The sequence below is a fragment of the Canis aureus genome, chromosome 19 (genome assembly GCF_053574225.1).
Source record: "Canis aureus isolate CA01 chromosome 19, VMU_Caureus_v.1.0, whole genome shotgun sequence".
In the NCBI taxonomy this organism is placed as follows: Eukaryota; Metazoa; Chordata; class Mammalia; order Carnivora; family Canidae; genus Canis; species Canis aureus.
The window spans coordinates 34,895,285-34,920,815 of NC_135629.1; the positions used below are offsets into that span (position 1 = coordinate 34,895,285).

A 25,531-nucleotide genomic window follows, 5' to 3' on the forward strand; every position below is an offset into this window, starting at 1 on the left:
ACCATTTCCTGTTCATCCTGCCTCCACCCCTCTAAACCTGGTCTAACTTCTGTCTCTCTGAATGAGTATCTTCCCTAGACTCTTTGCTTCCATCCTCTTCCCTCTGTTCCATCTTGACAGCTACTGCCACACTATCTGCCTAAACTGGGTTTCTTAACTTTGGCACAAGTGACATTTTGGGTGGATAATTTTTGTTCAGGGGGAGGTTATGGCAGTTATGACAGCCAAAAATGTTTCTGGATATTGCCATGTGTCCCCTGGAGGGCAAAGTTACCCTTGTTAAGAACCAGTGTCCTGATTTTTTTTAAAGATTTTATTTATTTATTCATGAGAGACAGAGAGAGAAAGAGAAGCAAAGACATAGGCAGAGAGAGAACAGACTCCATGCAGGGAGCCTGATGTAGGATTCAATTCCAGGACTCCAGGATCATGCCCTGGACCAAAGGCAGGCACTCAACCGCTGAGCCACCCAAATGTCCCCCCAACTTTTGATATTGCTTCCATGATCAAATAGCCTCCCATTTGCCTATCACAACATACTCAAACTCTTCCTTCATTCCCTCTTGCCCACACCTGACTTGTCCTAATCTGCCCTCACTTCCTACTTATTTCTCACTTCTTCCCATCAATCACGTAGACCTACTTCCCTGTTCCTCTGCCCTCTATGTTAAGCTAAATCTCATCTCTGGGCTTTTGTAGATGCTTTTCAGCATTGTATGCTGTTTTATCTGTTTCTGTCTGCCTATCCAACTCCTGTTAGTTCTACAAGGCCAGACTCAACTCTCATTTCTTCAATAACATTTCCTGATGCTTTTGACTACTAGCTATGTCATTCTTTGGAAGCAGTGAAATCCAGTGGTTCAGTGGATGGGCTTCAGAATCCGGTGAATGTGGGGACAGACCTGACATTCCTACATGCAAACTGTGTTATTTGGGTGACTAGTTTATCCTCTCTGTGTCTTGTCTCCTATTAGCATAATGGGGGCAACAGTATCTTCCTTGCAAGTGATTGAGATAATTAAATTACGTTTTGTAGACCTCACGTGGCATCTTCAGTATATATGCTATTTTTGGACTTTTGAGTTATTCCACGTGTGTTTGTCTTAACTGTCCAAACAGAATGAACTTCTTTAAAGAAGGGGATCTTTTGGGGTGCCTGGGTGGCTCAGTTGGCTGGGCATCTGTGTTCAACTTAGGTCATGATCCCGAGGTCCAGGGATGGAGCCCCGCATCAGGCTCTCTGCTCCACAGGGAGTCTGCTTCTCCCTCTGCCTCTGTCTCTGCCTCTGTATCTCTCATGAATTGAATAAGTAAATAAAATCTTAAAAAAAAAAAAAAAAAGAAGAGGATCTTTTGCTAAACTTCTCTGTCTTGCCAGTGACAGATCCTTTGTGGACACCCAATAGATATGATCAACTGCAAAGGGAAAAATGTTGCTGTATACATGTACCAATTACTTTATTACTATGATACAGCCTTGTCTACATAACCTGCTTCTTTGGCCCTTTGTTCCTTTGAAATGACTTTCAGAAGCACTAGGCTTATCACTTTGATTAATTTCAAAATAAATATATACCACCAGTCAGTTGCTGCTTTGTCACAATGGCTGAAATAATGGATTGCCAGAATGATTAGTGAGGATGACTTATTTCATAGTGCTCTTTGAAATACAGATGGAAATCATGGCACTCAAAAGATTCAATTCCATGGTTTCTCTTTGGGATCATCATTTGTGAAGGTGCTGGATGTTGCTAGTAGTTTGAATTTCTTCTCTACAGGGTCATAGTTAAGAGCACAAATTTAAAATACAGACCATGATTGTAATTCCAATTCTGTGCATACCAACGGTGTGATTTGAAAAAATGAAAAACTTCTTCAAGCCTCAGTTTCTTGATCTGTAAAATGGAGGAACAATAGTACCTTCTTTATGGAATTACTATGAGGTAATATATGTGCTTCTCTTAGCATTATTTGTGGCACATGGCAAGTGTATGTTAGCTATCTAACCATTATTTTTTTTCTGTCCACAATATCAAACATCAACTATGCTACAGGTAGAAAAAAAAGAAAGAAAGAAAGAAAGAGAAATGGCCCTACCCTCATAGAGCTTACGGTCCGGTTTTTATTATGTTGAGTGTGGTAGATAGATTTAAATGGAAGGCTTATTGGACTACGTGTAGGTAAAAGTTCTATTAGAAAAATTACTTTAAGGGCAGCCTGCGTGGCCCAGTGGTTTAGCACCACCTTCAGCCCAGGACCTGATCCTGGAGACCCGGAATCGAGTCCCACGTCGGGCTCCCTGCATGGAATCAGCTTCTCCCTCTGCCTGTGTCTCTGTCTGTGTCTCTGCCTCTTTCTGTGTGTCTTTCATGAATAAATAAACAAAATCTTTTTTAAAATGTTTAAAAAAAAAGAAAAGAAAAATTACCTTGAGAATTGATCAAAAAGTTCAAATAGGAATTATTAGGAAGAGATTAATAATTTTACAACAACAACAAAAAATAATTTTACATTATTCTATGGTCATTTCAATGCTTGGAAATAACCTTGATATGGATGTAGAGTCTTAACCATCCAGTAAGCCTCTTAAATCAAGTATCATTTTTATTGTTGTGGAAAATAAGTATAGCTGGTGTGGTTTGCAGTGACACACGAGAAAATCTGTTCACAGAACCACAGTGCCAAAGCCAGGGACTTAAATGATCCCATACTGTGCTTGGTATACCTTCAACCCCACTCTGCTGTTCACATTACATCCTGGGCATTGGAGACTTTCCATGGGGACACTGTGTATATTTCATCTTTTAGACTTGGAAACCAATTTACAAAACACAATGAGAAAGTAATCCACTTTCTCTGCACTTTTCAGTTTCACTTTGGAGTGGTAGATGGAGATTTCTGAGACATTTGTAGTTATCACTTAAAACTATTAGGAGGATTTCCTCTTTAAGAAACTGGCACAGGATCCCTGGGTGGCTCAGCAGTTTAGCGCCTGCCTTAGGCCCAGGGCAGGATCCTGGAGTCCCAAGATTGAGTCCCAGGATTGAGTCCCACGTTGGGCTCCCTGCATGGAGCTTGCTTCTCCCTCTGCCTATGTCTCTGTCTCTCTCTCTCTCTCTGTGTCTCTCATGAATAAATAAATAAAATCTTAAAAAAAAAAAAGAAACTGGCACAATCTAGTTCAAGCCACTAGATGCCAACAACAACTGAAGCATGCTGAATGTGACTGGTAGGTCCATTCTTTTGTCAATTTTGATTTAGACATGCACATGTGACCCAGTTCTAGCCAATAATAAATGGAAAGTCGTGGGGCACCTAGGTGGCTCAGTTGGTTGAGCATCTGGCTTCAACTCAGATCATGATCTCAGGGTCCTGGGATGGAGTCCCACATCAGCCTCCCTGCTGGGGGAGCGGGGAGTCTGCTTGTCCATCTCCTCCTGCCCCTCCCCCTGCTTGTGCTCACTCTCTTTCTCTCAAATAAACAAATACAATCTTTTTTTAAAAAGTCCAGACGGTTTCTGCATTTTCCTAGGTTGTGAGACACACTGTAAGGCACAGTCCCCTTTTTAGTCTTAGCTGCAATGGTGCCTGGAACTGCATAGCAATGTTGGGATTGAGAGAAAACAGCTGGAGGAGTCACCCTGTTTTGCTGAGGATAGAAAAGCAGAAAAACAGAAAGAATCTGAATCCTTGATAATGCTGTTTAAATTATCCTGAATAAATCATCCTGGGGTCAACCACCTCTGGACTAGTTTAATGAAGTTATACACTTTATTTTTAAGCCAGTCAAAATTTGGTTTCACTTTCTTGTAGCCAAAAGCATCCTCATTGGTACAATTGAAACCCAGAACAAAACACATTAGAGCAAAGTAAGTTCTATAAACCCTTGGATGCCTTTAGGCCTATACCAAAAAAACACAAACTCCCACATCTAATACACTGTACCAGCAAAAAATAGCTTTCCTTTGACTAAAGCTCAAGGTCTTAGTGAAGGACTCATTTTGTTTGGAATATTGACACCCGTAGAATATACATTTGAATGCCTCCCCTTTCATGTTCTCATGTCACTGAGTAGAGTGTATTCCAGTGGCCAAGGGCCATGTTGCATAGCAACCTTAGAGATTACTTAATTTTAACAGCAACCTCATCCCAGCCAGTTAACATCGGAGTACCCACAGAATGCACAACCCAGGATCCTATTCTGGTGGGAAGCTGGGGGGCTATGAAACAAGAAATTCAATCCTGCCTGCTAAATGCTTATGTTCAAGATAAGGGAAGGTGAATGGAGGAGAACCCCAAGGTAAATAAAGACAATGTATGGGTAGGTAGGAGGGATGGAGGGGTGGATACAAGGTTTGCTTTCATTGGAGGAGGCAAGAAAAGGACTAGAAAGTCAGAACTGTTTCCTGGACCCACCCATTTATAAACCATTTGCTATGTTCAGTTTTTTTTTTTTTATTTCATTCAGATCCCTTTGCTAATTTCATTCACACAGAGAAGTCTTTGTTAACCCCCCAATCTGAGGTAGGGTGCTCCATCTATCACCCCTGGTCTCTTCTATGCACTGTCCCTGCTTTGTTTTTCTTCATAGCACTTGGGCCTACAGTGACACTCTCTCAGGGGAATTGTCTCTTAATCTCTCTCTGTCAGCAGCACTGTGCAAATCAATCAATGATGTGGACTCTCAGAGACTTTGGAAGTTAGTTGAAAGGTTTGCCTTCTTGTATTGGGAAAAGATCTTAAAAAATTGTGTACATGTGGGCATAAAGACATATATGTACTATAGTGTTCCTTATAGCATTGTTTGCAACACAGGAAAACTAGGAAACAATGGAAATATCCATTAGTAAGAGGGTCATTACATAATTTATAATACAACCGTACTATGGAATTCTATGCACCAATTTGTAATTACTAGTAGTAATAATAATAGCAGCTAAGAGTTATTAAATGCTCACCTATATTTTATCATTTATCTCCCCTAAAATCCCTCTAAGTATGAGTTTTTAATGATCCCTACTTTACCAATGAGTGAACTGAAGTACATAAAAGTTAAATGATTTGGCCAAGGTCAGACAATTAAGAAGTGGCAGACTTAGGGTTCATGACCAGTGTGTTGCTAGCACACATACTTTCAACCACTCACTCATATTGTCTTCCACAAATATTAAGAGTTATGTGTGCTCAAATAAAAAAAATCACCTAGGAATTATATTAGTTGAAAAAAAAGCAAATGGGTCTAGAATGAATCTGTTCACAATAAAAGATGTGGGTAAGTATATGTGTGTTATCAATGCTTACCTCTGAGAAGGGGAAGCAAGTGGAGAGAATGATGTGCACTTTCATATTTACTCTCTATATTCTTAAGATACTTAGGTCTTTTTTTTTTTTTTAAGATTTTTGCTTATTTATTTCACAAGAGACACACAGAGGCATAGGGAGCAGGCTCCCTGTGGGGAGCCCGATGAGGGACTCGATCCCAGGACCCCGAGATCACCTGAGCCAAAGGCAGACGCTCAACCAATGAGCCACCCGGGTGCCTTGCTTAGGTCTTTTATAACAGTAATAGCTCCATTTATGATCTGAGTAATTAAAAAAACAGTCGTGCCAACTAAAGCTACCACTAGAGGGCTCAACAAGCTGCTTATCCTGATCTCCCTCTAGGGGTGACGCAGAGAGAGCTGTCCAGGTGCTGAAGTGTGTAGGATGGGTAGCTCACTGTAGTGACACTGGGACATTTAGAAAGCCTCTTGGAGCCTCCACTACCAAGTTCTGTGGCTGAGAATCAATTGGTGTTGGGTGTTAGGCTAGAGTATGAGATTGTACTAAATTCTTTCGTCCTCTCTGTCATTCCAGCGTGAGTCAGCTCTAGCATGTCAGAGAAGGATAGGCAAGTGATTGTATTCTTTTTTTTTTTTTCAAGATTTTATTTACTTATTTATTTATTTGTTTTTTTTAATTTGTTTGTTTGAGAGAGAGTGAGCGAGTGCATACAAGTGGGGGGAGGGGCAGAGGGAGAGGGACAAGCAGACTATTTGCTAAGTGTGGAGACTGAAATGACGCTCCATCTCAGGACCCTGAGATGAGGACCTGAGTCCAAATCAAAAGTCCAATGCTCAACCCACTGAGCCACCCAGGCACCCCATGGGATTATATATCAATATGGTCCTCACCCACGAAAAGAGAGGACTCTTTGTTATCCTGGTGAGATTTGTAACTCAGAAACTTGAAGTGGAAGCTTCACTTAGCAAAAGAGACTAGGAATTCCTGCCTAGTTCTCAAATAATGGGAGAGGATATGGCCTAGGGAAAGAAATTAAGTTTTCAAGGTTTTAAAAAGGATTTTATTATCTTTTTCTTTTTTATTTCTATTAAAATTTTTTTAAAGATTTTATTTATTTATGTATGAGAGACACATACAGAGAGAAAGAGAGAAAGAGAAAGAGAGAGAGAGAGAGAGAGAGAGAGGTAGAGGTACAGACACAGGCAGAGGGAGAAGCAGGCTCCATGCAGGGAGCCTGACATGGGACTCAATCCCAGGTCTCCAGGATCAGGCTCTGAGCTGAAAGCAGCGCTAAACTGCTGAGCCACCCTGGCTGTCCCTATTTTTTATTTCTATTTTTAAGATTTTATTTAATTATTTGAGAAAGAGAGCAAGCATGAGAGAAAGCATGAGTGGCAAGGAGGGGCAGAAGGAGATGGAGAAGCAGGCTCCCACCAAGCAGAGCGACAGTTGCAGCCTTGATTCTAGGATCCTGGGATCATAATCTGAGCCAAAGGCATATGCTTAATCAATTGAGCCACCCAAGCACCCCTATTGTCTTTTTTTGAAAAAAGATTTATTTATTTATTTTAGAGAGAGAGATAGTGAGCAGGAGGAGAGGAAGAGAGAGACCCTCAGGCAGACTCCCTCTGAGCTTGGAGCCAGATGGCAGGCTCAATCCTATGACCTAAGCTGAAATAAAGAGTTGGGTGCTTAACCAACTGAGCCACTCAGGGGCCCCAAAGATTTCATTGTCTATAATTAACTTTAAAAACCCAAACTTTAAACTCCTCTGTCACATAGTTTGGAAATGATAGGCAGGCCCTGCACTGTAAAGATTGTAAATACAAATGTAGAAATAAGAACTTTGTAAAAATGAAAACTGCCTACAATGCTCACAGTTGATGAAGGATTGAGGAAATAAGTATGGATGTATACTGTTCCGGAGAGTTTAAAGTGTTGCAGTCCTTGTGGTACCTGGCTGGCTCAGTTAGCAGTCAGTACAGCATGCAACTCTTGATCTTGTGGTTGTGAGTTCAAGTCCTATGTTATATGTAGAGATATTTAAAAATAATATTTTTAAATTGTTGCAGCCCTTTAGAGGACAATTTGTCAGAACTTACCAAAATATCAATGAGTATTTTTTTTTGGCCCAGTAATTCCACATGAAATATTTAATCTAGGGAAATATTAGTAAGTATGCAGTATCTTCATATTGCAATCATATAGTCATTATACCATTGTTCCTTGTAGTAAAAAGTTGGAACCAACATAAATGTTATTAGCAGGAGATTAGCAGGAGAAATTATGGCTCAGCAATTAATATACAGACACTAAGAAGGTTGATTTATATGAATATGCAAGGAAATAAAACCATAACATTTTGTTGGATTAAAAAATACAGAGAAATAAATAAATAAATAAATAAATAAATAAATAAATAAATAAAAAAAAATACAGAGTAGAGAATGATATACATAGTATAATGTATTAAGGTGAAGAAATCTGCATACGTATGGGAAGAAGCATCTAGAAGGCCATACACTAAAATAATAATGATAGTTTTTGTTCAGAGACTGGGATGCCAGAGGAAAAGTGAGGGACTTTTCACTTGTTTGATACATACTTATATTAGTACTCATACATACAATGAGCATGTACCATTGTATATTTTTAAAAAGATAAGGAATTCTTTAAACCAAAATATTGAGGTAGACTATATTACCTTTCTTTGTGCCCATATACTTTTAAAATTTTATTCTCTTCAGTTTTGCTTTTATTTTTTATTTATTTTTAAAAGATTTTATTTATTTGACACAGAGAGAAAAACAGAAAGCACAAGTAGGGGGAACAGCAGAGCAGGGAGCCTGACCTAGGGCTCCATCCCAGGACCTTGGGATCATGACCTGAACAGGAGGCAGACTCTTTTTTAAATTTTATTTTTAAATTTTTATATTGATTTTATTCAAATTCAATTTGCCAACATATAATATAACACCCAGTGTTCAGGGGAGGTGGGTGGGGGGATAGTTTAACTGAGTGACAAAGGCAGACTCTTACAGATGAGCCACCCAAGCGCCCCTCAGTTTTGTATTTAACACCACTAGGAAATTTTATTCTTCTTAGTCTTTCTTTCCCTCTTTTGGTCTCCAACAAGAAACTTTATCAGAAACCTTTTTAAAAGTGAGATGGATATTATACTAAAAATTCCTCAACAAAAAATCAAATCACAAAAGTCCCTTGGCAGCTCAATAGATCAACTCACATGTCCTTTCTGCAAGCCTTATTGTAACAGACAGCTAAGACTGTATAAGCCTCTCACCACAACATCTTGGCTGTGAAGTTTCAGGTGTTGCTCTTTTGAATCCAAGGATCTGGGAAAACATGGCTTAGGTCCATGCCAACTTATAAGGAAAATTTTTAAATTGCCTTATGCCAATTTCAATTAGTATTGATTAAACTCTTGACTTTGGAAGGGGCAGTGAAGAAGTGGGGAGTGGGGAGTTTGTTTAATATTGGAAAGATTCCTGAACCAGCCATAGAAGGAATCTTCTGTGAAGATTCTAAATTAAAGGTGAGTATTGCAACAGATCCTTCATAAAAACAATCTCAGCTCTCAGATTTATCCAGTTTGCAAATTGCACTGTTGTAGGATAATTCCTCTGACTTGTGTCAGTAAGGTGGGGTGGAATGAATCACCACAAGGCTGAAATCCTATAACAGATTACACTTCCATCTGCATGTGGGTAATTAGAAATTTTCTAATAAGATCTTAATACAATTAAGCTGTGTTTCTGTACAATCTGTTCAGAATCCTGTTTAGGACATTGGAATTGTTAGAAAGTTAAAACAAAGCTAAATCCAAGGCTTTCACAATAAGGGTCCAGTAGGTCTGCCTTTTAACATTTCCTTATCCTTACATTTTATGTGTTCCATACATAGAGCATATTGTAGTTGATGCTTTGGTCATACAAATTGCTATTTAAACTGAAACATAACAACTAATGGGACTAGAAAACATTACTGAGGCAAAAAGCATTCCATTTTGGAGTACCAGTGGAGAGAAAAGGGAACCTGGGTTCCATTATTTATTTCTTTCAACCAGTAAAATTCTGTCTGGCTCATCTCTTCATCCACTGGAGAGAACTGAACCTGCAGTGATTTTGCATCTTCTGGGTAAGACCATTTTCATTTTCCCAGATGTGGCTTCAGAACAAAATAATAAAATGATAATAGTTCTCTTTTAATGAAACACTTTCTATGTGCCAAGCAGTTTTATCTCATTTAATCCACACTGCTGTCTCAGAAAAATTCTATTTAAGAAATAAAATATATTCCCCATTTACAGCTGTGAAAACAGGATTAATTTATCCCAGGTTATTGGATTCCTGGGTGGCTCAGGGGTTGAGTGTCTGCTTTCAGCTCAGGGCGTGATCCCAGAGTTCCAGGGATTAAGTCCCACATTGGGCTGTCTGCAGGGAGCCTGCTTCTCCCTCTGCCTATGTCTCTGTCTTCTTTCTGTGTCTCTCATGAATAAATGAAAAAGTCTTTTAAAAAAAGTTTTATCCCAGGTTGCATTGCTGATAACTAAGAGGAGTAATTTAATTACCACTTATTTAAGAAATTTAGATTTGTTGAATGCCCAGAGTTTATACCTTCTTTCTAGGCCTTTTAGAATAAAATATGCTTATATAACCTGATTTTTTTCCCTGTGAGTTGATAATGTGCTTTGAGAGATAAGACACATTTTGATGAAGTAATGTGTGAACAAGGGAACAGTAAATAGAAGAGACTTAAATCTGATAGAAAGACTTAAAACAAGACAGTATAAACTACCAAAGAGGCAAGCTACATAGAAGGCTAAAAATCTCCAGAGGGAAGTGGAAATATCTTAGTCTGCTCAGGCTGCCATAACAAACCACTGAAGACTAGGTAGTTTAAACATCATAAATTTATTTTCTCACAATTCTGCAGGTTGGAAGTCCAAGATCAAGGCATTGACAGGGTTGGATTGTCCTGAAGCCTTTCTCCTTGGTTTGCCAATGTCCACCTTCTCTGTGTCCCCACATGGCTTGTCTTCTGTGTGCCCTATTTCTTCTCTTACAATGACACTAGTCCTATTGGATTAGGACTCCATCCTTATGAACTAATTTAACTTTACCTCTTCATCTAATTTATTTTTAAAAGATTTTATTGTATTTATTTGAGGGAGAGAGAGAAAATGCAAGTGCGAGGGGGCAGAGGGAGGAAGAGAGCGAGAATCTCAAGTGACTCCCCACTGAGTGTGGAGCCTGACACAGGGCTTGATCTCAGAGATCATGACCCTAACTGAAATCAAGAGTTGGATGTTTAACCAAGTGGGCCACCCAGATGCTTCCTTAATTACCTCTTTAAAAGCTCTATCTCAGGGACACCTGGGTAGCTCAGTTGATTAAGCATCTGCCTTTGACTCAGGTCATGATGCCAAGGTCCTGGGATGGAGCCCCTGCCTCAGGCTCCCTGCTCAGAGAGGGAGTCTGCTTCTCTCTCTTTTCCTCTACTCCTCCCCACTGTTTGTGCTTTCTCTCTCTTTCACTCTCTCTTCCTCTCTCTCTCAAATAAATAAAATCTTTAAAATTAATTAATTAATTAAAACAAAACAAAACAAAAAGGCTCTATTTCCAAATACAGTCATGGGAGGTTAGGACTCAACATATGAATTTAAGGGGACAGAGTTCAGTCCACAACAGGATGTCAGTGTGAGCTAATGCAGTCAGCAAAGGCTTCACAGGGGAGGAGGGCTATGAAAAATCAATAAAGTTATGGACAAACAGAGAAATTGATGAGGAATACATTTAAGGAGTGGGACCTGGAACAAGAAAGGGGCTAATGAGACAGATGCAGATAGACACTGAGACAAAGACAGAGTCAGAGAGATCACATTAGAAGTACAGTGGAAGGGAGTATCCTGCTTTCTCTAGGTGCCACAAAGTAGAAGAGATGAAGAACCTTTCATCAAAGGTCTTACCTTTCTGAAGAGATGAAGCTTTCACCAAAAGCTTCCTTTTGGGGTGATGTTAATCCTCTTCCCACCAGGTCGAATGGACTCAACATCTTTGGGGGAGGCAAGAAAGAGGACAGCAATCGAGACAACAAGTTTCTTCAACAGTTAGCAATGCAAAATAAGGAAGATTGTTGCTTCACCGTCACATAAAGAGATTTTCATGCAAAGATGCTAATACCAAGAGTACATGAGATGAGCCCACAAGTTCTTGAGCTGTTGGTCTCATCTCCCCACCTTTTGTTCCAGCCCCAAATCTTTCCTATACGATCTCAGCCTACACCCTCTGCTTGGGTTGCTCTCAAACTTCATATCAGTGCCTCCCCTCTTCTTCAATCCCAAGGTCATAAAAAAATATAGACTCTTTTTCTTTATCATATCTCTCCCTCGGCAGAGCTAAATTCTCACATTGACCCACTAAACTAATTTAATGCATTCAGTTTCTACCAACAAACATAAAAGCAATATACATGTCCACATAGGGGCAACTGGGTGGCTCAGTTGGTTAAGCATCTGCCTTTGGCTCTGGTCATGATCCTGGAGTCCTGGGTCGAGCCCTAAGTCAGGATCCCTGCTCTACTTCTCCCTTTCCCTTTACCCCTCCCCATCGACTTGTGCTTTCTCTTTTACTTTCTCCCTCTATCTCAAATAAATAAATAAGGTCTTAAAAAAAAAAACCCACACATATGTCCACATAACCATACCTTCCTTCATACAGAACCTCTTTCAAGTCTGAGCTCTCATCGATATCACTTGATTGAAGAATTTTAATCTACATTAATATGATGTGTCTTGCTTCCTGATTATTAGTCCCTATCAGTGTGATTTGAGTGGAACAAAGGAAGTGATCTAGAATCAGGGTTTGAGGCTTCAGGGAAGCCAGGAGAATAGGGAAGTGGCCTACTCAATTGATAATGCTTATTGAGATGCTACTATGTGCTGGGCACAGTAGTAGGGACTGAAGATTGGAAGAAAAGTGACACCATACTGGTCTTCAAAAAGTTTACAATCAATGGAGAGGAAATATATGAGTACAGAATAAGTCTAATATCACCTATTGACTATTGTCTAAGAGAGGTGGCAAAGGGAGGAAAGCGGAGGTCCAGGCCCAAGACCCCTCATACTTGACATGTCTCTGCCACATTCTAGCTTTCTGACCTTGAACAAGTTACCAGAGAGCAAATTTACCCCATTTCCTATGTGAAATATGAGGATGATAATATCTATTGTGCAGAGTTATTGTATAATATTAGATACTATACTGTCTAGTGCATAGTAAGTGCTCAGTAAGTTGCAGTTATTGTGATGATCTAATAATGATAGCATTTGTGATATATGAAGTATTACAGAGACTCAGTGGGGGCAGCAGTGAATTCTGACTTAAGGTGAGGGAAGTTTGCTAGGGGAGATGGTGCTAGAGGAGTACCTGCATCTGCAAACCATCTGTCAGGAATGTCAGGAAGGAAGCTCTACACTAGGAAAAGTATTTGATGAGACAACCTCAAAAAGCCTGTCCAAGTATAAGATTCTGTGAATATTAGGTCAGAGAATTCTCCAGCTGGCAGAGACCTTTCGGGAAGAGTGCTTGATAAATACTCTTGACAATGTGTAATGAACTGATGAAGCTAAATTGATCCTCAATGTGCATAAATAGATAATTCCTTCTCCCCTTTTTATGCAGATAGTGTAGTACATAAGCTTCTGTCACTTTCTAGGATTTCTATAATTCAGAAGGTCAAGGGTTTTGTTTTCTTGGATTAAGATATTCATACTTTCTTTAGAGGGGCATCCATTTGCAGTTGGATCTGATTTTAAACTTCTCAAAACTTTGGAACACAAGACAAATGATGAGTGCTTAGCAATCTAATGTGGGCTTAGCAAAAACATAATCACCTGCACTAATACAATGATTCTTCCTCCCAAAAGATGTTTTATTTCAGTAAATATAAAGAATAAAATTGTAATACGATGTCTTCTGGATGTCAAACTTCAGATTTTTTTCAGAAAAATAAGAAATCAAAAAAAAAAAAAAAAAAGAAATCCAGATGTTTCTGAGCATGTTGAGTCTCCCCAAGATAAGCCCTCCAGCTGGGCAGGGAGTTGTGGTGATGCTCCAGCAATCTCGATTTGTGGGAACAAATGTGGCCTATATACAATCTCTCCCATTTCCTACTTGATTCTAATTCCTACAGGGGCAGGTCTTGTGGAATGTTTTTCTTTGGCCTTGAATTTCTCAGGGTAATGTGCATTAAAGTGAAAAGTCGATATCTATAGTTCAAGGGCAAAAGAGACCATAAGGTACTGAAAAAATTAGAGCCCTGCAACCCAAGAAGGCTGCCGCGTTGTGCTGGCATATCAGGCCCCAGCAGCAGAGTAAGCCAAATCTTGAGGCAAAAGCCACAGGGAGGGAATTAAAGCTAGGCCAAACCTCTTACTCAGCACATGCTGTTATTCATGCAGAAGCGGGGATACCAGTAAGACTCAACGTGCTGACTCAGCATCAGGCCACAATTCATATTATGAATAGAGAAATCCTTGAAAGGGCTAACTCCTAAGAGATGAAGCACCCCCTTATTATGGGTGAGCATGACCTGATGTGGGCAACGGAAAGGAGAAAGGTGATTTGCCCAACCAAGGGCACAGCTGGAACTGAGAGAAATACTTCCCTTTGCAAATTGTGCACAAGCTGTGGAGACCTTGAGAGCCCTAGTGCTGGAGGCAAATTCCTTCTAGCTGTACCCTTGGACAAAGAACTTACTTTCTCTATGCTTCCTTTAGTTTACTTATCTGTAAAATGGGGAATAACTTGGGGGGAATGGGGAATGCCTGCTTTGTAGGTGTCCCTGGAGGATTAAACAACATATGTATGTGATGTGCTTGCCCCAGTGCCCTCACACTTCATGAGTACTCAACAAATGCTAGTAATAATTAAGATAGTACCTCATGATGCATTACCAGTTGCTCTTAAGCAATTAGAATTTACTCCTCATTTTTAAACTCCCAGACCTATGCTCATAAAGATTACTTTTACAGGGATCCCTGGGTGGCTCAATGGTTTAGTGCCTGCCTTCAGCCCATGGCATGATCCTGGAGTCCCTGGATCGAGTCCCACATCGGGCTTCCTGCATGGAGCCTACTTCTCCCTCTGCCTGTATCTCTGCCTCTCTGTCTCTCTTTGTCTCTCATGAATAAAAAAAAATAAAAAATAAAAAAAAAAAAGGATTACTTTTACAAAAGTAAATGGAGAAAATTAAAAAACTTATTTAAAAGGCAGAACAGGAAAGTCTCACCAGAGTTCTAAAAAAAAAAAAAAAAAATCAATATTATTCTGGGATCTTAAAACCAGGATCTAACTCTTAAGATTCTAATGATGATAATTGTGTGCACATTGAAATGCTATATGACGGTTACTACGCTAAGGGCTTTGTCTGAAATATTTCCTTTAGGGACGCCTGGGTGGCTCAGCGGTTAAGCGTCTGCCTTTGGCTCAGGGTGTGATCCCGGAGTCCAGGGATTGAGTCCCACATCGGGCTCCCTGCATGGAGCTTGCTTCTCCCTCTGTCTGTGTACACTCTGCCTCTCTTTCTCTGTGTCTCTCATAAATAAATAAATAAAATCTTAAAAAAAAAGAAACACTTCCTTTAATTTTCAGAAGAACTGTGTGCAGTGTGATATTATCCCTATTTCACAGATTAAGAAACTGAGGCTTTGAGAAATCAGGTACATTTCCAAAGGACTGATAGCTAGCACACTAGTTAACTATTGCTGAATAATAATTATTCCAAAACTTAGTGTCTTAGGACAGCAAACATTTCCAGGACTGAGACAAGGGAGAGTGAGAGAAGTACAAAAGTTAAGGGCATGACAAAAAACTTAGTGGCAAAGGTAAATAATATTATTAAAAATAAAAATTAATGTAAAATACCCTTGAACAATATACCAAGATTTTATTTTATTTTAAAGATTTTATTTATTTATTTGAGAGAGAACAGAGATAGCAACAGAGAGCTTGAATTAGGAGGAGAGGGAGAAGCAGGCTCCCCACTGAGCAGAAGCAAGTGCCCCCTGAGCTTGATCCCAGGACTACAAGATCACAACCTGAGCTGAAGGCAGATGTTTAACTGACTGAGCCAACCAGGCACCTCTCAGATACCAAGATTTTATTTTATTTTTTTATTTTTATTTTATTTTTTTAGATACCAAGATTTTAAATAAAGACACAATCGGTATTACTGATTTTTCCTTCTGCTTCAGGCTCTGATATGGCTAGCCACAGCACTACTAGTGATCTTGTCTTGCACTCCATTTCCCCATCTTTCAAATGATCATATAATCTCACATTTGCTTATTTCCATCCCCAGAGCCAGTGTGCTAGTGTGTGCCATCTTTTTCTATCACTTGCGCTACTGAAATTGTACCCCCCAAATGCCCTTCCCACCTGTCCTCTGGGTTCCCCAGGAAACAGACTCTGACCTGGAGATTTGCCTGCAGGATTACTGGGGGCATGCGTGGAATCAGCAGAGAGGGGAAATAAGGTAAGCAAGATCAGGCAGGGGGAGAAGCTGAACTGTGATACAGTCACAACATGGGCCTCCGCTGATTCCACAGGAAGTCCTGCAGTTGTCCCAGATTGCTGTGGCAACAAACAAGACTTTTATACCAACACCCCTTCACACTCCCATAACGTGTAGATTTGTCACTGGATGCAAGCTACCCCAGGGAGAGCCATGATCTTAGGCTAGGCAGCTCTCTTCAGACAAAGTGAATTCCCAGAGAGGAATCAACTGAGTGCCTTCAGTCATCACTGCCAACAGAAGCCAGGGAATTGAGAACTTCAGTCTTGAAGCAGAGAGAGTATCTGGATGGCTTATCACAACATCTACTACCTTCTTCAATCTATCCCCTCCTGTAGATGCCTCCTTTCAGCTATTAGAGAATCTGAGAGCTACCCATCTTCAGCCAAAACTCTATCATCCTCAGTCTGAAATGCTCTCTCTACTCCTAGCTTTGTCTTCCCAACTCCTATTCATTCTTCAGCCTAGATGACCTACTCACCGAACTCTTGCATGATCCTCAATTGCTTCTACTGCTTCATACCAAAGTACCATAAAACGTAGTGGCTTAAGATAACATTATTTATCATTTCTCATGATTCTGTGGATTGGTAGAATGGTTCTTCTACTGGTGTTACCTGGGCTAATTCATGGCATAGCAGTCAGCTGGCAGGTTGACTTGGGGCTGGGCTCCACTGGGACAGTGGGTCTCACTTTCTCCACATGGTCTTTCATTCTGGCTTTTTAATGATATGGTGGTTCCAAGAGGTTCAGGGTTCCAAGAGGCTGAGAATGGAAGCTGAAGGCCTCCTGATGCCTAGGCTCTGGAACGTGCATATCATCACTTTTACCACATTCTATTAGTCAAACAAGTCACAAGGGCAGCCCAGATTCACAGGTAGGAAAATAGATCTGCCTTTTGTTGGGAAGAGCTACAATGACTTTGTGGCCATATTTGATCTATCAAAGCAACCTCACCTAAGCACCCATGCTAAACTCTCCCCATCCATAACTTGTTTTTCCTTCATTGTTCTTCTTATCACAACAGACTATAATGTTTATTTAGGTCTTAATTTTTTCTGCTATGCTGTGAGCTCTGAAAGGATAGATAGCATGTCAATATTTCTCTGCTCATCCCAACTGCCTACTTGTGCCTTACAAGTAGTTGGTGCTTGGGGTGCCTGGGTGGCTCAGTCAGTTAAGTGTCTGCCTTTGGCTTAGGTCATGATCTCAAGGTCCAGGGATTGAACCCCACATTGGGCTCCCTGCTAGTGGGGAGTTTGCTACTCCCTCTCTCTCTGCCCCTCCCCTATTGCTAGTGATCTTTCTCTAAAAAAAAAAAAAAAAAAAAAAAAACACTCCTGCCAAACACAAATAGTTGATGCTCAATTAATATTGGTTGAATAAATGAATGCAAGTTCCACCTCAGATCTAACATTCTATGACTGCTATGGATTTTGACAATCCAGAATTATTACCAAAACATCCTGAAACTTAGTTTAATTCTACATATCTCAAAGTAATGGTTCTTCAAGTATGGTCCCTGAATCAGCAGCATTGAAACTTGTTAGAAATGCAAATTCTTGGGGCTCATCCCAGACCTACTAAATCAGAAACTCTGGGGGAATGACTAAAGAATCTGTGTCTCATCAAGCTCTATAGGTGAGTCTAAGGAACATAAAAAATTTGATAACCATTGTCTCAAAGCATATTTCTTGGATTTTTAATGGGATTCAAATGAATGTTAAAGGACAGAAGGATTCAATGGACCAATGACTGGGAAGCACTGAGTCAAATACAGCTAGATTTCTATACTGCACTTGTTCAGAACCTTTAATTTGTTAATTTGTAACGGGAATTTCTGAGAAAAATTTATAGTCCCCAGTTCCTATTCTAGGAGCATTTCATGGGACTCGCATTCCATGGAATGCACTTTGACTCTTGGGAGAAACACTACTGTAAATTAGAGCCAGAGTGTATAAACTGGCAAAAAAATGTATATTACAATTAAGAATTATCTATTGAAAAAGAATCTTGAAGCTGATCCAGTTATAAAAAGACCTTTTGGGTCTAAGTCACAATGTTGTATGACATTGCATCAGTTATTAGAACCTATAGCAATGTTATTTTTAAAGTTGCATGGTTTCTTTTTTATTTATTTATTTATTTATTTATTTATTTATTTATTATTATTATTTTTTAATTTATGATAGTCACACAGAGAGAGAGAGAGGCAGAGACACAGGCAGAGGGAGAAGCAGGCTCCATGCACCGGGAGCCCGACGTGGGATTCAATCCCGGGTCTCCAGGATCGCGCCCTGGGCCAAAGGCAGGCGCTAAACCTCTGCGCCACCCAGGGATCCGTTTCTTTTTTAAAAAGATTTATTTAATTATTTTAAAGAGAGAAACAGGGAGAGCAAGAGTGTGTGCACAAGTGGGGGTGGGGAGGGACAGAGGGAAAGAATCCCCAAGCAGACTCCCTGCTAAGTGTAGAGCCTGTTGCAGGGCTGGATCCCATGACCCATGAGATTATGACCAGAGCCAAGATCAAGAGTTGGATGCTCAACTGACTGAGCCACTCAGGCACCCCAAAGTTACATTGTTTCTAAACTAAATCCAGATTTTCTGTTATTATAACCAATATACAGATGAGGAAATCAAGGCTCAGAGAGGGCAAGAACTTGCTTAGGGTCATGAAGATGATGAGCATGAAAATGGGATCTCAAACCTGGCATGATATATGGCTATAGAGAAGTTAACATTGACAGAACATTGCAGTGTTTTTCTGTCTGGCTTCTTGAAGAATATCAGTAAGTCCTGGATATTCAGGACATTTCAAATGCCTTTGAGCCTAACAAAGAGCCAGCCACTGGAGCCACTGCTGTTTCTTTCCACATGGTGAGGATACTTAGACACTTAGGATGCTCCTGGCACTGCCTTTACCACTGTTTCTCACCTTGAACAAGAAAGGCCATCCCCCATGCATATTTGGATGCCAGTTGGTGGATGCTTCAATATAATTTTTTAAAAACCTGGCATCTCCTGCATGGTCCTCATCTGGTGAATCTGCATTGCTGGTTTTGCAATAGGAGAAGAACTAATAAATCACATCTTTCCACCCTGCTGTTGGTGCTATTCTGGCTTTCTGTTTTCCAAGCAGAAGCAACTATCACTCTATAATGATTCTAGAACCCTCTCCCTAAACAAAGTCACAAATCTAAGCTTCTATGAATAAACACCAACAAAATACCCATCAATGAGAAATAGTTATTAGCAAAAAGGAAAATAAAAAATTATAGTCTAAAATCAGAATATTTTCCGTATTACAGTTAGTTATCTCCAATCTATTACTGGCAATATCATTATATTACCATGATGTGTCAGCAGCAGTCTTTATTTTTTTTTTAAGAGTTTATTTATTTATTCATGAGAGACACAGAGAGGCAGAGACACAGGCAGAGGGAGAAGCAGGCTCCATGCAGAGAGCCCGGTGTGGGACTTGATCCTGGGTCTCCAGGATCAGGCCCTGGGCTGAAGGCAGGTGCGAAACTGCTGAGCCACCCAGCAGCAGTCTTTCATAGAGTCCTCCCTATGTAACAACAGCTGTGCTTAATGCTGTATACATCATTGAGTTCTCACAGCAACACAATGAGGTGGTATAGAACCCCCATTTTACTAACAAGGAAACTGAGGTTTAACAAAGTTCTCCTGCCTCAAAGCCAGCTAGACGGCTAAACCACTCCACCATGCTATAGAGAGCAATGGGAAACATAGAAATAATTTAAATGTTCCTTAGAAACACTTGCCTTATTTTCCTTTTGGCATACAAAATCTTAAGATAATGTACTTTTAAGAGTTGAACCACTGGATTTCTTTTAAGAAATGCCTTCCCTTTACCCAATCCATTAGTTATAGGAGACAGCATGGTGTTTTTGTGAGTGGTCATGGCTTTGGTGTGACAAGTATCCAGATACAAGGAGAATTACTTTATGGGCCATGGTCTTTCATCTTGCATGTGGGGAATACTGAATTCCACCTCCCAGGATTGTGGCAAGTGCTAGGAGAAGAGATGTACGTCTGTGAAGCTCTTGGTCCCGCGCCTGGCACACAGCAAGTGTTCCCTGAGTGGAGGCTGATTTTATTATTATTCAGGGAGTCCTTCCAGATCAGCTCTAGCCTCCTTCTGTGTTTACTCTTTCACATCCTCGACTCCATAGTTTTCATATGCATCTTCATTTACTAAAGGTTCATGTTATACCTGTCAAAGAGCATTCAAGACAGAGGCGCTAAGTCAATCTCTGTATAAGCACGCTTGGTTCCAAATTTATTGGAGAGGTTCAGATGCCATAATGCTAGTCTCAGCCATTAAAAGTAGGCAAGCCCCATGCCTCAGTTTCCTTATTTATCAGCGGGGATAAAAATCAGTACTCTGTTCTTCAAAGGCTTGTTAGTAGGGTGATAAATCACACAAATGGAAAGCTAAAATGTACTACCAGCAGCCCTTAGTGTCAGCTTCTAGAAAGCCCGTAAATGCCACAAAGGGTATGTTCTGCAACAGGGAACAGCCTGACCCTGTGAAACCCAGTGACAGAGTAAACTTATTTGTTTATCTTTGGTCTTCCTCTGTGGACCACCAATGTGAGAGGGTCAGCCATCCTGTTCTCTGCTTCCTCTTATGAATTCCCTGTGGTACAATCCCTTACTTAAGATCAAAAGGCAAGTCTTAAAGGCAGAGATGAGGCAGGAATATTGTTGTCGTCTCTGGTTTACTCCTAACATGGAAGTGTTTCACCCCCTCGAAGTGAAACAAGTGAAGGTGCTGTGAAGGTTACTCTCGATTATGGGCTGAGAATTAATGGACTGATACAGGAAGAAACATAGATACTAAAAAAATGTCACAAGTATTGCTGATAACCTGGGAGAAGTTTCTTTTGCCCAGAAGCTGAGGTTCATTTGTCATTTTGCGTTTTAGAAGCCAGTCTCATGGAAGAAATTCTTTAACCTTCCTTCCTACTTGAGGCTACATCTGTTCTCTGACTCTTGCCTTTTAAATGATTTGCAGTGTTTACTTTGACAGATAATCAGCTGTCTTTCCTTAAAGTGGACTGAATGGCCAGAGCTACTTGGACGGTTAAGATTGGAATATCCAACCACAGCCTGCTCTGAGGAGGCTGGTATAAAAATATATCCTCTGGCTGTGTGGAAAGCATTTTCTAAAGAGGCAATTACTTATTTGAAGGCTGAGATGGGCATTCTGGAGCTGTCCAAAGTGCATTAGATGGTGAGAGTCTTAGTTGTCTAGTGGTAGATCAGTAACTTGGACTTGGGAGGCACACAACCCAGTAGACCCTGACCTTGCTCATTGTGTGAGCTTGGGCAAGTCACTTCACCTCTCTGAACTTCCTTTCTCTCTTTAGTACAGCTGGAATGGTAGTTGTTTCAGGGTGTTGCTCTGAGGTTTAACTGAAATGAAGCCTATAAAGCACTTAGACTGGTACCTGATAAGTTGTAGGCACTCAATGGATATTAGCCAGTGTCATCAAGATATGCAAAGTGCTTGGCACAAACATGCCTATTAAGAGTGGCTGCTGCACCATTGTTACTGTGAATTTTGTCCCTTGTCACCTGGATCTTGAATCAGCTTTGCTTCAGCTCCTTGATCTCACAGACCCTTATGCCATGGAAGTGGTTCCATCATTTTTTGGCTTACAGGCTCCCTTGGCACAGAACTCAGACCTGACTTCCTGAGGCAGTGGGTGGAGGCCATTATCTAATACAGACTCTCAGCTATCCTCATCCATTTCAGTCTTTGCCCAAGACTAGAGTGACCCTCTTCCTCTCCTCACATCCTTGCCCCCTCCCCCCACTAAGTGCCTCTAACCTCTCATGCAAATCCAGAAGTTCCTTAGGAACTGAAGCATGTAATTGACTTGCCACTAAAACTCAGTTATGTATAGGGACAATCATGTCCCTCACTCAGTCTTCATCAATGTTTGGGTCAAAACTGACTTAGGGGGCAGCCCGGGTGGCTCAGTGGTTTAGCGCCGCCTTCAGCCCAGGGCCTGATCCTGGAGACCTGGGATCCAGTCCCAAGTCGAGACCCCTGCATGGAGCCTGCTTCTCCCTCTGCCTGTGTCTCTGCCTCTCTCTCTCTCTCCCTGTGTCTCTCATGAATAAATAAATAAAATCTTAAAAAAAAACTGAGCTAGGGGTTCCCAGTCCTGGATACGCATAGATATGTCTGGTGGGGGGTTTCTAGAACATACAGGTGCCACACTGTTGACGATTAAATCAATGTGTGGGGCTGGTCCTGTATATCTGTGTAGCTAAGACTTTTGAGTGTTTATGTCAGGCACTGTGCTAAGAGCTTTCTACGAATCAGCTCTTGGAATACTCGTAACAACTATATGAGGTGTTATCTGCATTCTACTAAGAAGCTAGTTAAGGTGCCCAGGGCTCAGTTTGAGGTAGAGTCTGGGTGGGACTTGGCCAGGTGGGGGTGGGGACTCTTGATCTCCAAAGGATAGACTAATGACCAAGCTACTTCTTCACAAAAACTATTTCAAGAATGACTCAGTATTTGAGCTTCCCTAATATTTCACACACTTGTTGTAAAGAGTCTACAGGCTCTGATATTAGTGGGTACCCAATTTCAGCTACAAGGATAGAGAAGGAGGTGGTGTTGAGGCGATGTCCCCCTTTTTCACGCCCTCACCCACACTTCATCTGTAGTCATTGCAAGGTGAGGCAAGTGTTAGTCATGTTCCCTGAGACCCAGCACACATTGGCCATTTATTCTAATTAGAAGCAATTAAAGAATTATTCCTTATGGTGTAAGTATTTCCTTGCCCAAAGAAGAAAGGTTTGGGGTTTTGGCAAAACAGACAAAACATTTGACTCTTTTCCATTTCTTGTCTTATTTTAAAAATGAGGCAGATCTATGGGTTTAGTCCATAATTAAGTTTATTTTACATAGGTGATTTTTATTTTTAAAAAAGATTTTATTTATTTATTTATTTGACACACAGAGCACAAGCAAGGGGAGCAGCAGAGGGAGAGGGAAATGTAGCTCTCTGCTGAGCAGGGAGCCCAATGTGGGGTCAATCCCAAGACCCTAGGATCATGACCTGAGCTGAAGGCAGTCACTTAACCAACTGAGCCACCCAGGCACCATTGGGTGTTTTTGATTTTCAGTAGTTTTCAAAATTAACAAAGAAGCCTATAAAAATAACTACAGCAGAGTAACCCTCCAGAATCTTATAAACTGACCACCCTTTATGTTGATGTGAAAAAATACAATTATATTTACACATATATACTTGCACACACATATACACACTTACACATATACATGCTTGCTCACAATTCATACACGGAATGAAGAAACTTAGAGGCTTATTATATTTTAAAGTACAGCAATAAGCCTCATTTTCCAAATCAGTAAATATTACTTTATCAACACATCCATTTGTTCTGGTTTTGAGGAGTAGAATTAGAATCAGACACACGTTGGTCTTAATATAGTAAGAAATTACCTAACCCTTTGAACAATTTGATAATGGCAAGGTCTGCCTTGTGGTATATGTGAGTTCTGTCTCACAGGGAGGATCCAAGTGGAGGGTAGGCTCTGGGAAGGGAAGCTGTCTCAGAATTGCTATTCTTTCAATATTGTGCTAAAACCTAATGTTGCAGGTGCTCTGAGAAGGTGAGCAGTATCATTAGCAACTCTAGTCTAGCACTTTGGCTTTTTTCTAGAATCTGCGCTTTCAAGTATGCCTGAACAGGGAGCTAAGGTATGGCTTCTAAGCTCCCCTCTTGCCTGAGTCTCTCTCAATTCCTTTTTGGATCTAACCAGTTACACATCCAATTAGTGTTAATTGTTGTAATTATCACTTTTTTTCCCCTAAAACTGGTAACCAATTAATTTCATAGAATGTAGATGATATGACATCAAATAGCTACAGGTTATTTGGGGTTTTTTTTGTTTTGGCTACATGGAATAAAGGCATTTTTCTGACTTTCATAAGGAAAGCTTCTTAGCAAATCAGCTACTAGTTGAGTTTCCAAAGCTTAGAGTCTAAATTCACAGAGTAAAAAAAATTTATTCTCAGATTTTCAAAAGATATTTATTATATCACTATATTGGGCCTGACATTGGTGTCAACATAATAGATGTGGTCGTATTCCTGATGAAATTGGAGCAAGTAAGTGGGTGTCCACCAACACCAGTGGACAACACTGGGTCTGTGAATCATGCATTTATTCCAGTATAGTCACGATAAGAACCATGAAGGAGAATTGCAAGGGACAATGAGATTTGGCGGTGTGGGCACCTAACAGATGGCTTGGGGAGAGCTTCCAGAGAAGATGCCATCTGAGTTGAGGCTGAAAGTTGAATGGAGAAGTAAACTAGGTGAGTGGTAAGGAGGGTGTTAAGCAGAGGAAAAGGCAAAAAGGAGTCCATTTTTGGGAAGGCATTCAATTGGATCCAAAATCAGGTTGCACTTTTTCCCATGGTGGATTTTCTATGAACATTAGTCTGAATTCTCGAGGTGCCTCAAAACCAATATGGGAAAGGCCCTTGAAATTTTATTTCACAAATTGTTTGTCATATGGCTGGAGGAAATTATCCTTTTGGTACCTGTTTGTATTTTGCAGAACATAATCCAGGGCAAGGCTGAGCATCATGGATTTTGTAGTCCAATGTAGGACCCTTCTTCTCTCTTCAGCCCTTTAATCCCCACTAGAGAGAGATGCAGACATGCAACGTATGTTCAAAATATCCTGAGAAGGGCATATGCCACTCTAAACAACATCTGACATGCATCATGTTCCAATAAACTCTGTTTTTTAACAAGGTCACAGAAACAATGAGTTTTGATCTTTACTCACAGTATAAGTTTTCTCTTAAAGAGAAACCCAACATTTAAAAAGTCATACATCCCTTTCTTATTTTTAGGACTGTTTTGGTTCCAAATGTGTTCTGGCTAGCACCCAGCTTTTTATGTGTGTTCTGGAAGTTTAGAAAGAACAGTTTTTGAAAGTCGCACTGGCAATTGAGAAACTCAGAAAGTGGAAACTGCATAGAGCCCCCGACAACAGAATTTATTGTAGACCATGAAGAAGATGATGTTAGTCCTCATTTACTAAGCATTTACTATAAGCTTAGCATAGTCAGAGAAACTTTTCATGCAATTTCTTATTTAATTCTCTCAAATTATCTATGAGGCAAGTACTATCAAGCACCTTACCCCTGACCACCCCCCCCCCCCCTTTTTTTTCTAATGAGGAACCAGGCTTAGATGGGTTAAGTAAATTGCCCAAGACCACACAGCTCATAAATGGAGGGCTGGGACTTGATCCCATTACTGTGTGACCACAAAGCCCAGTTTTAGCTCTTTTACAGTTCTGCATGTCCTGGAAACTAAATAGTGGAAACACAGGGTGTATTAGATTTTTAGACAAATTCAAACTCAATAGTAATTGTACTTATGGTTCCAGGCCTCAACAACTAATTCAAGCACAGCTTCTTCTCATCATCACTCACAAAGTTCTATCCTCAAACAGGGGTTTAAAGACCCTCTGCATGAATGGATGAGTTTGAGTTTACTACTAGGTGTGGTGGAGAAGCTTGAGATGCAAAAGGCATAGTCTTTAGTCATGTGGCAGCAATGAT

The 25,531-nt window shown here is 40.4% G+C and overlaps 1 long non-coding RNA gene across 1 annotated transcript; it reads right to left on the reverse strand.

The window, feature by feature from the left end:
• Window positions 1-1,509: 1,509 nt before the first annotated feature.
• LOC144291250 (uncharacterized) lies at window positions 1,510-16,630 on the reverse strand. The gene is made up of 4 exons (XR_013358567.1): window positions 16,494-16,630; window positions 11,270-11,355; window positions 7,162-7,305; window positions 1,510-1,895 (listed from the first exon to the last, which is right to left on the reverse strand). It is a non-coding gene; the product is annotated as an uncharacterized LOC144291250 (long non-coding RNA).
• Between the last annotated feature and the right edge of the window lie 8,901 nt (window positions 16,631-25,531).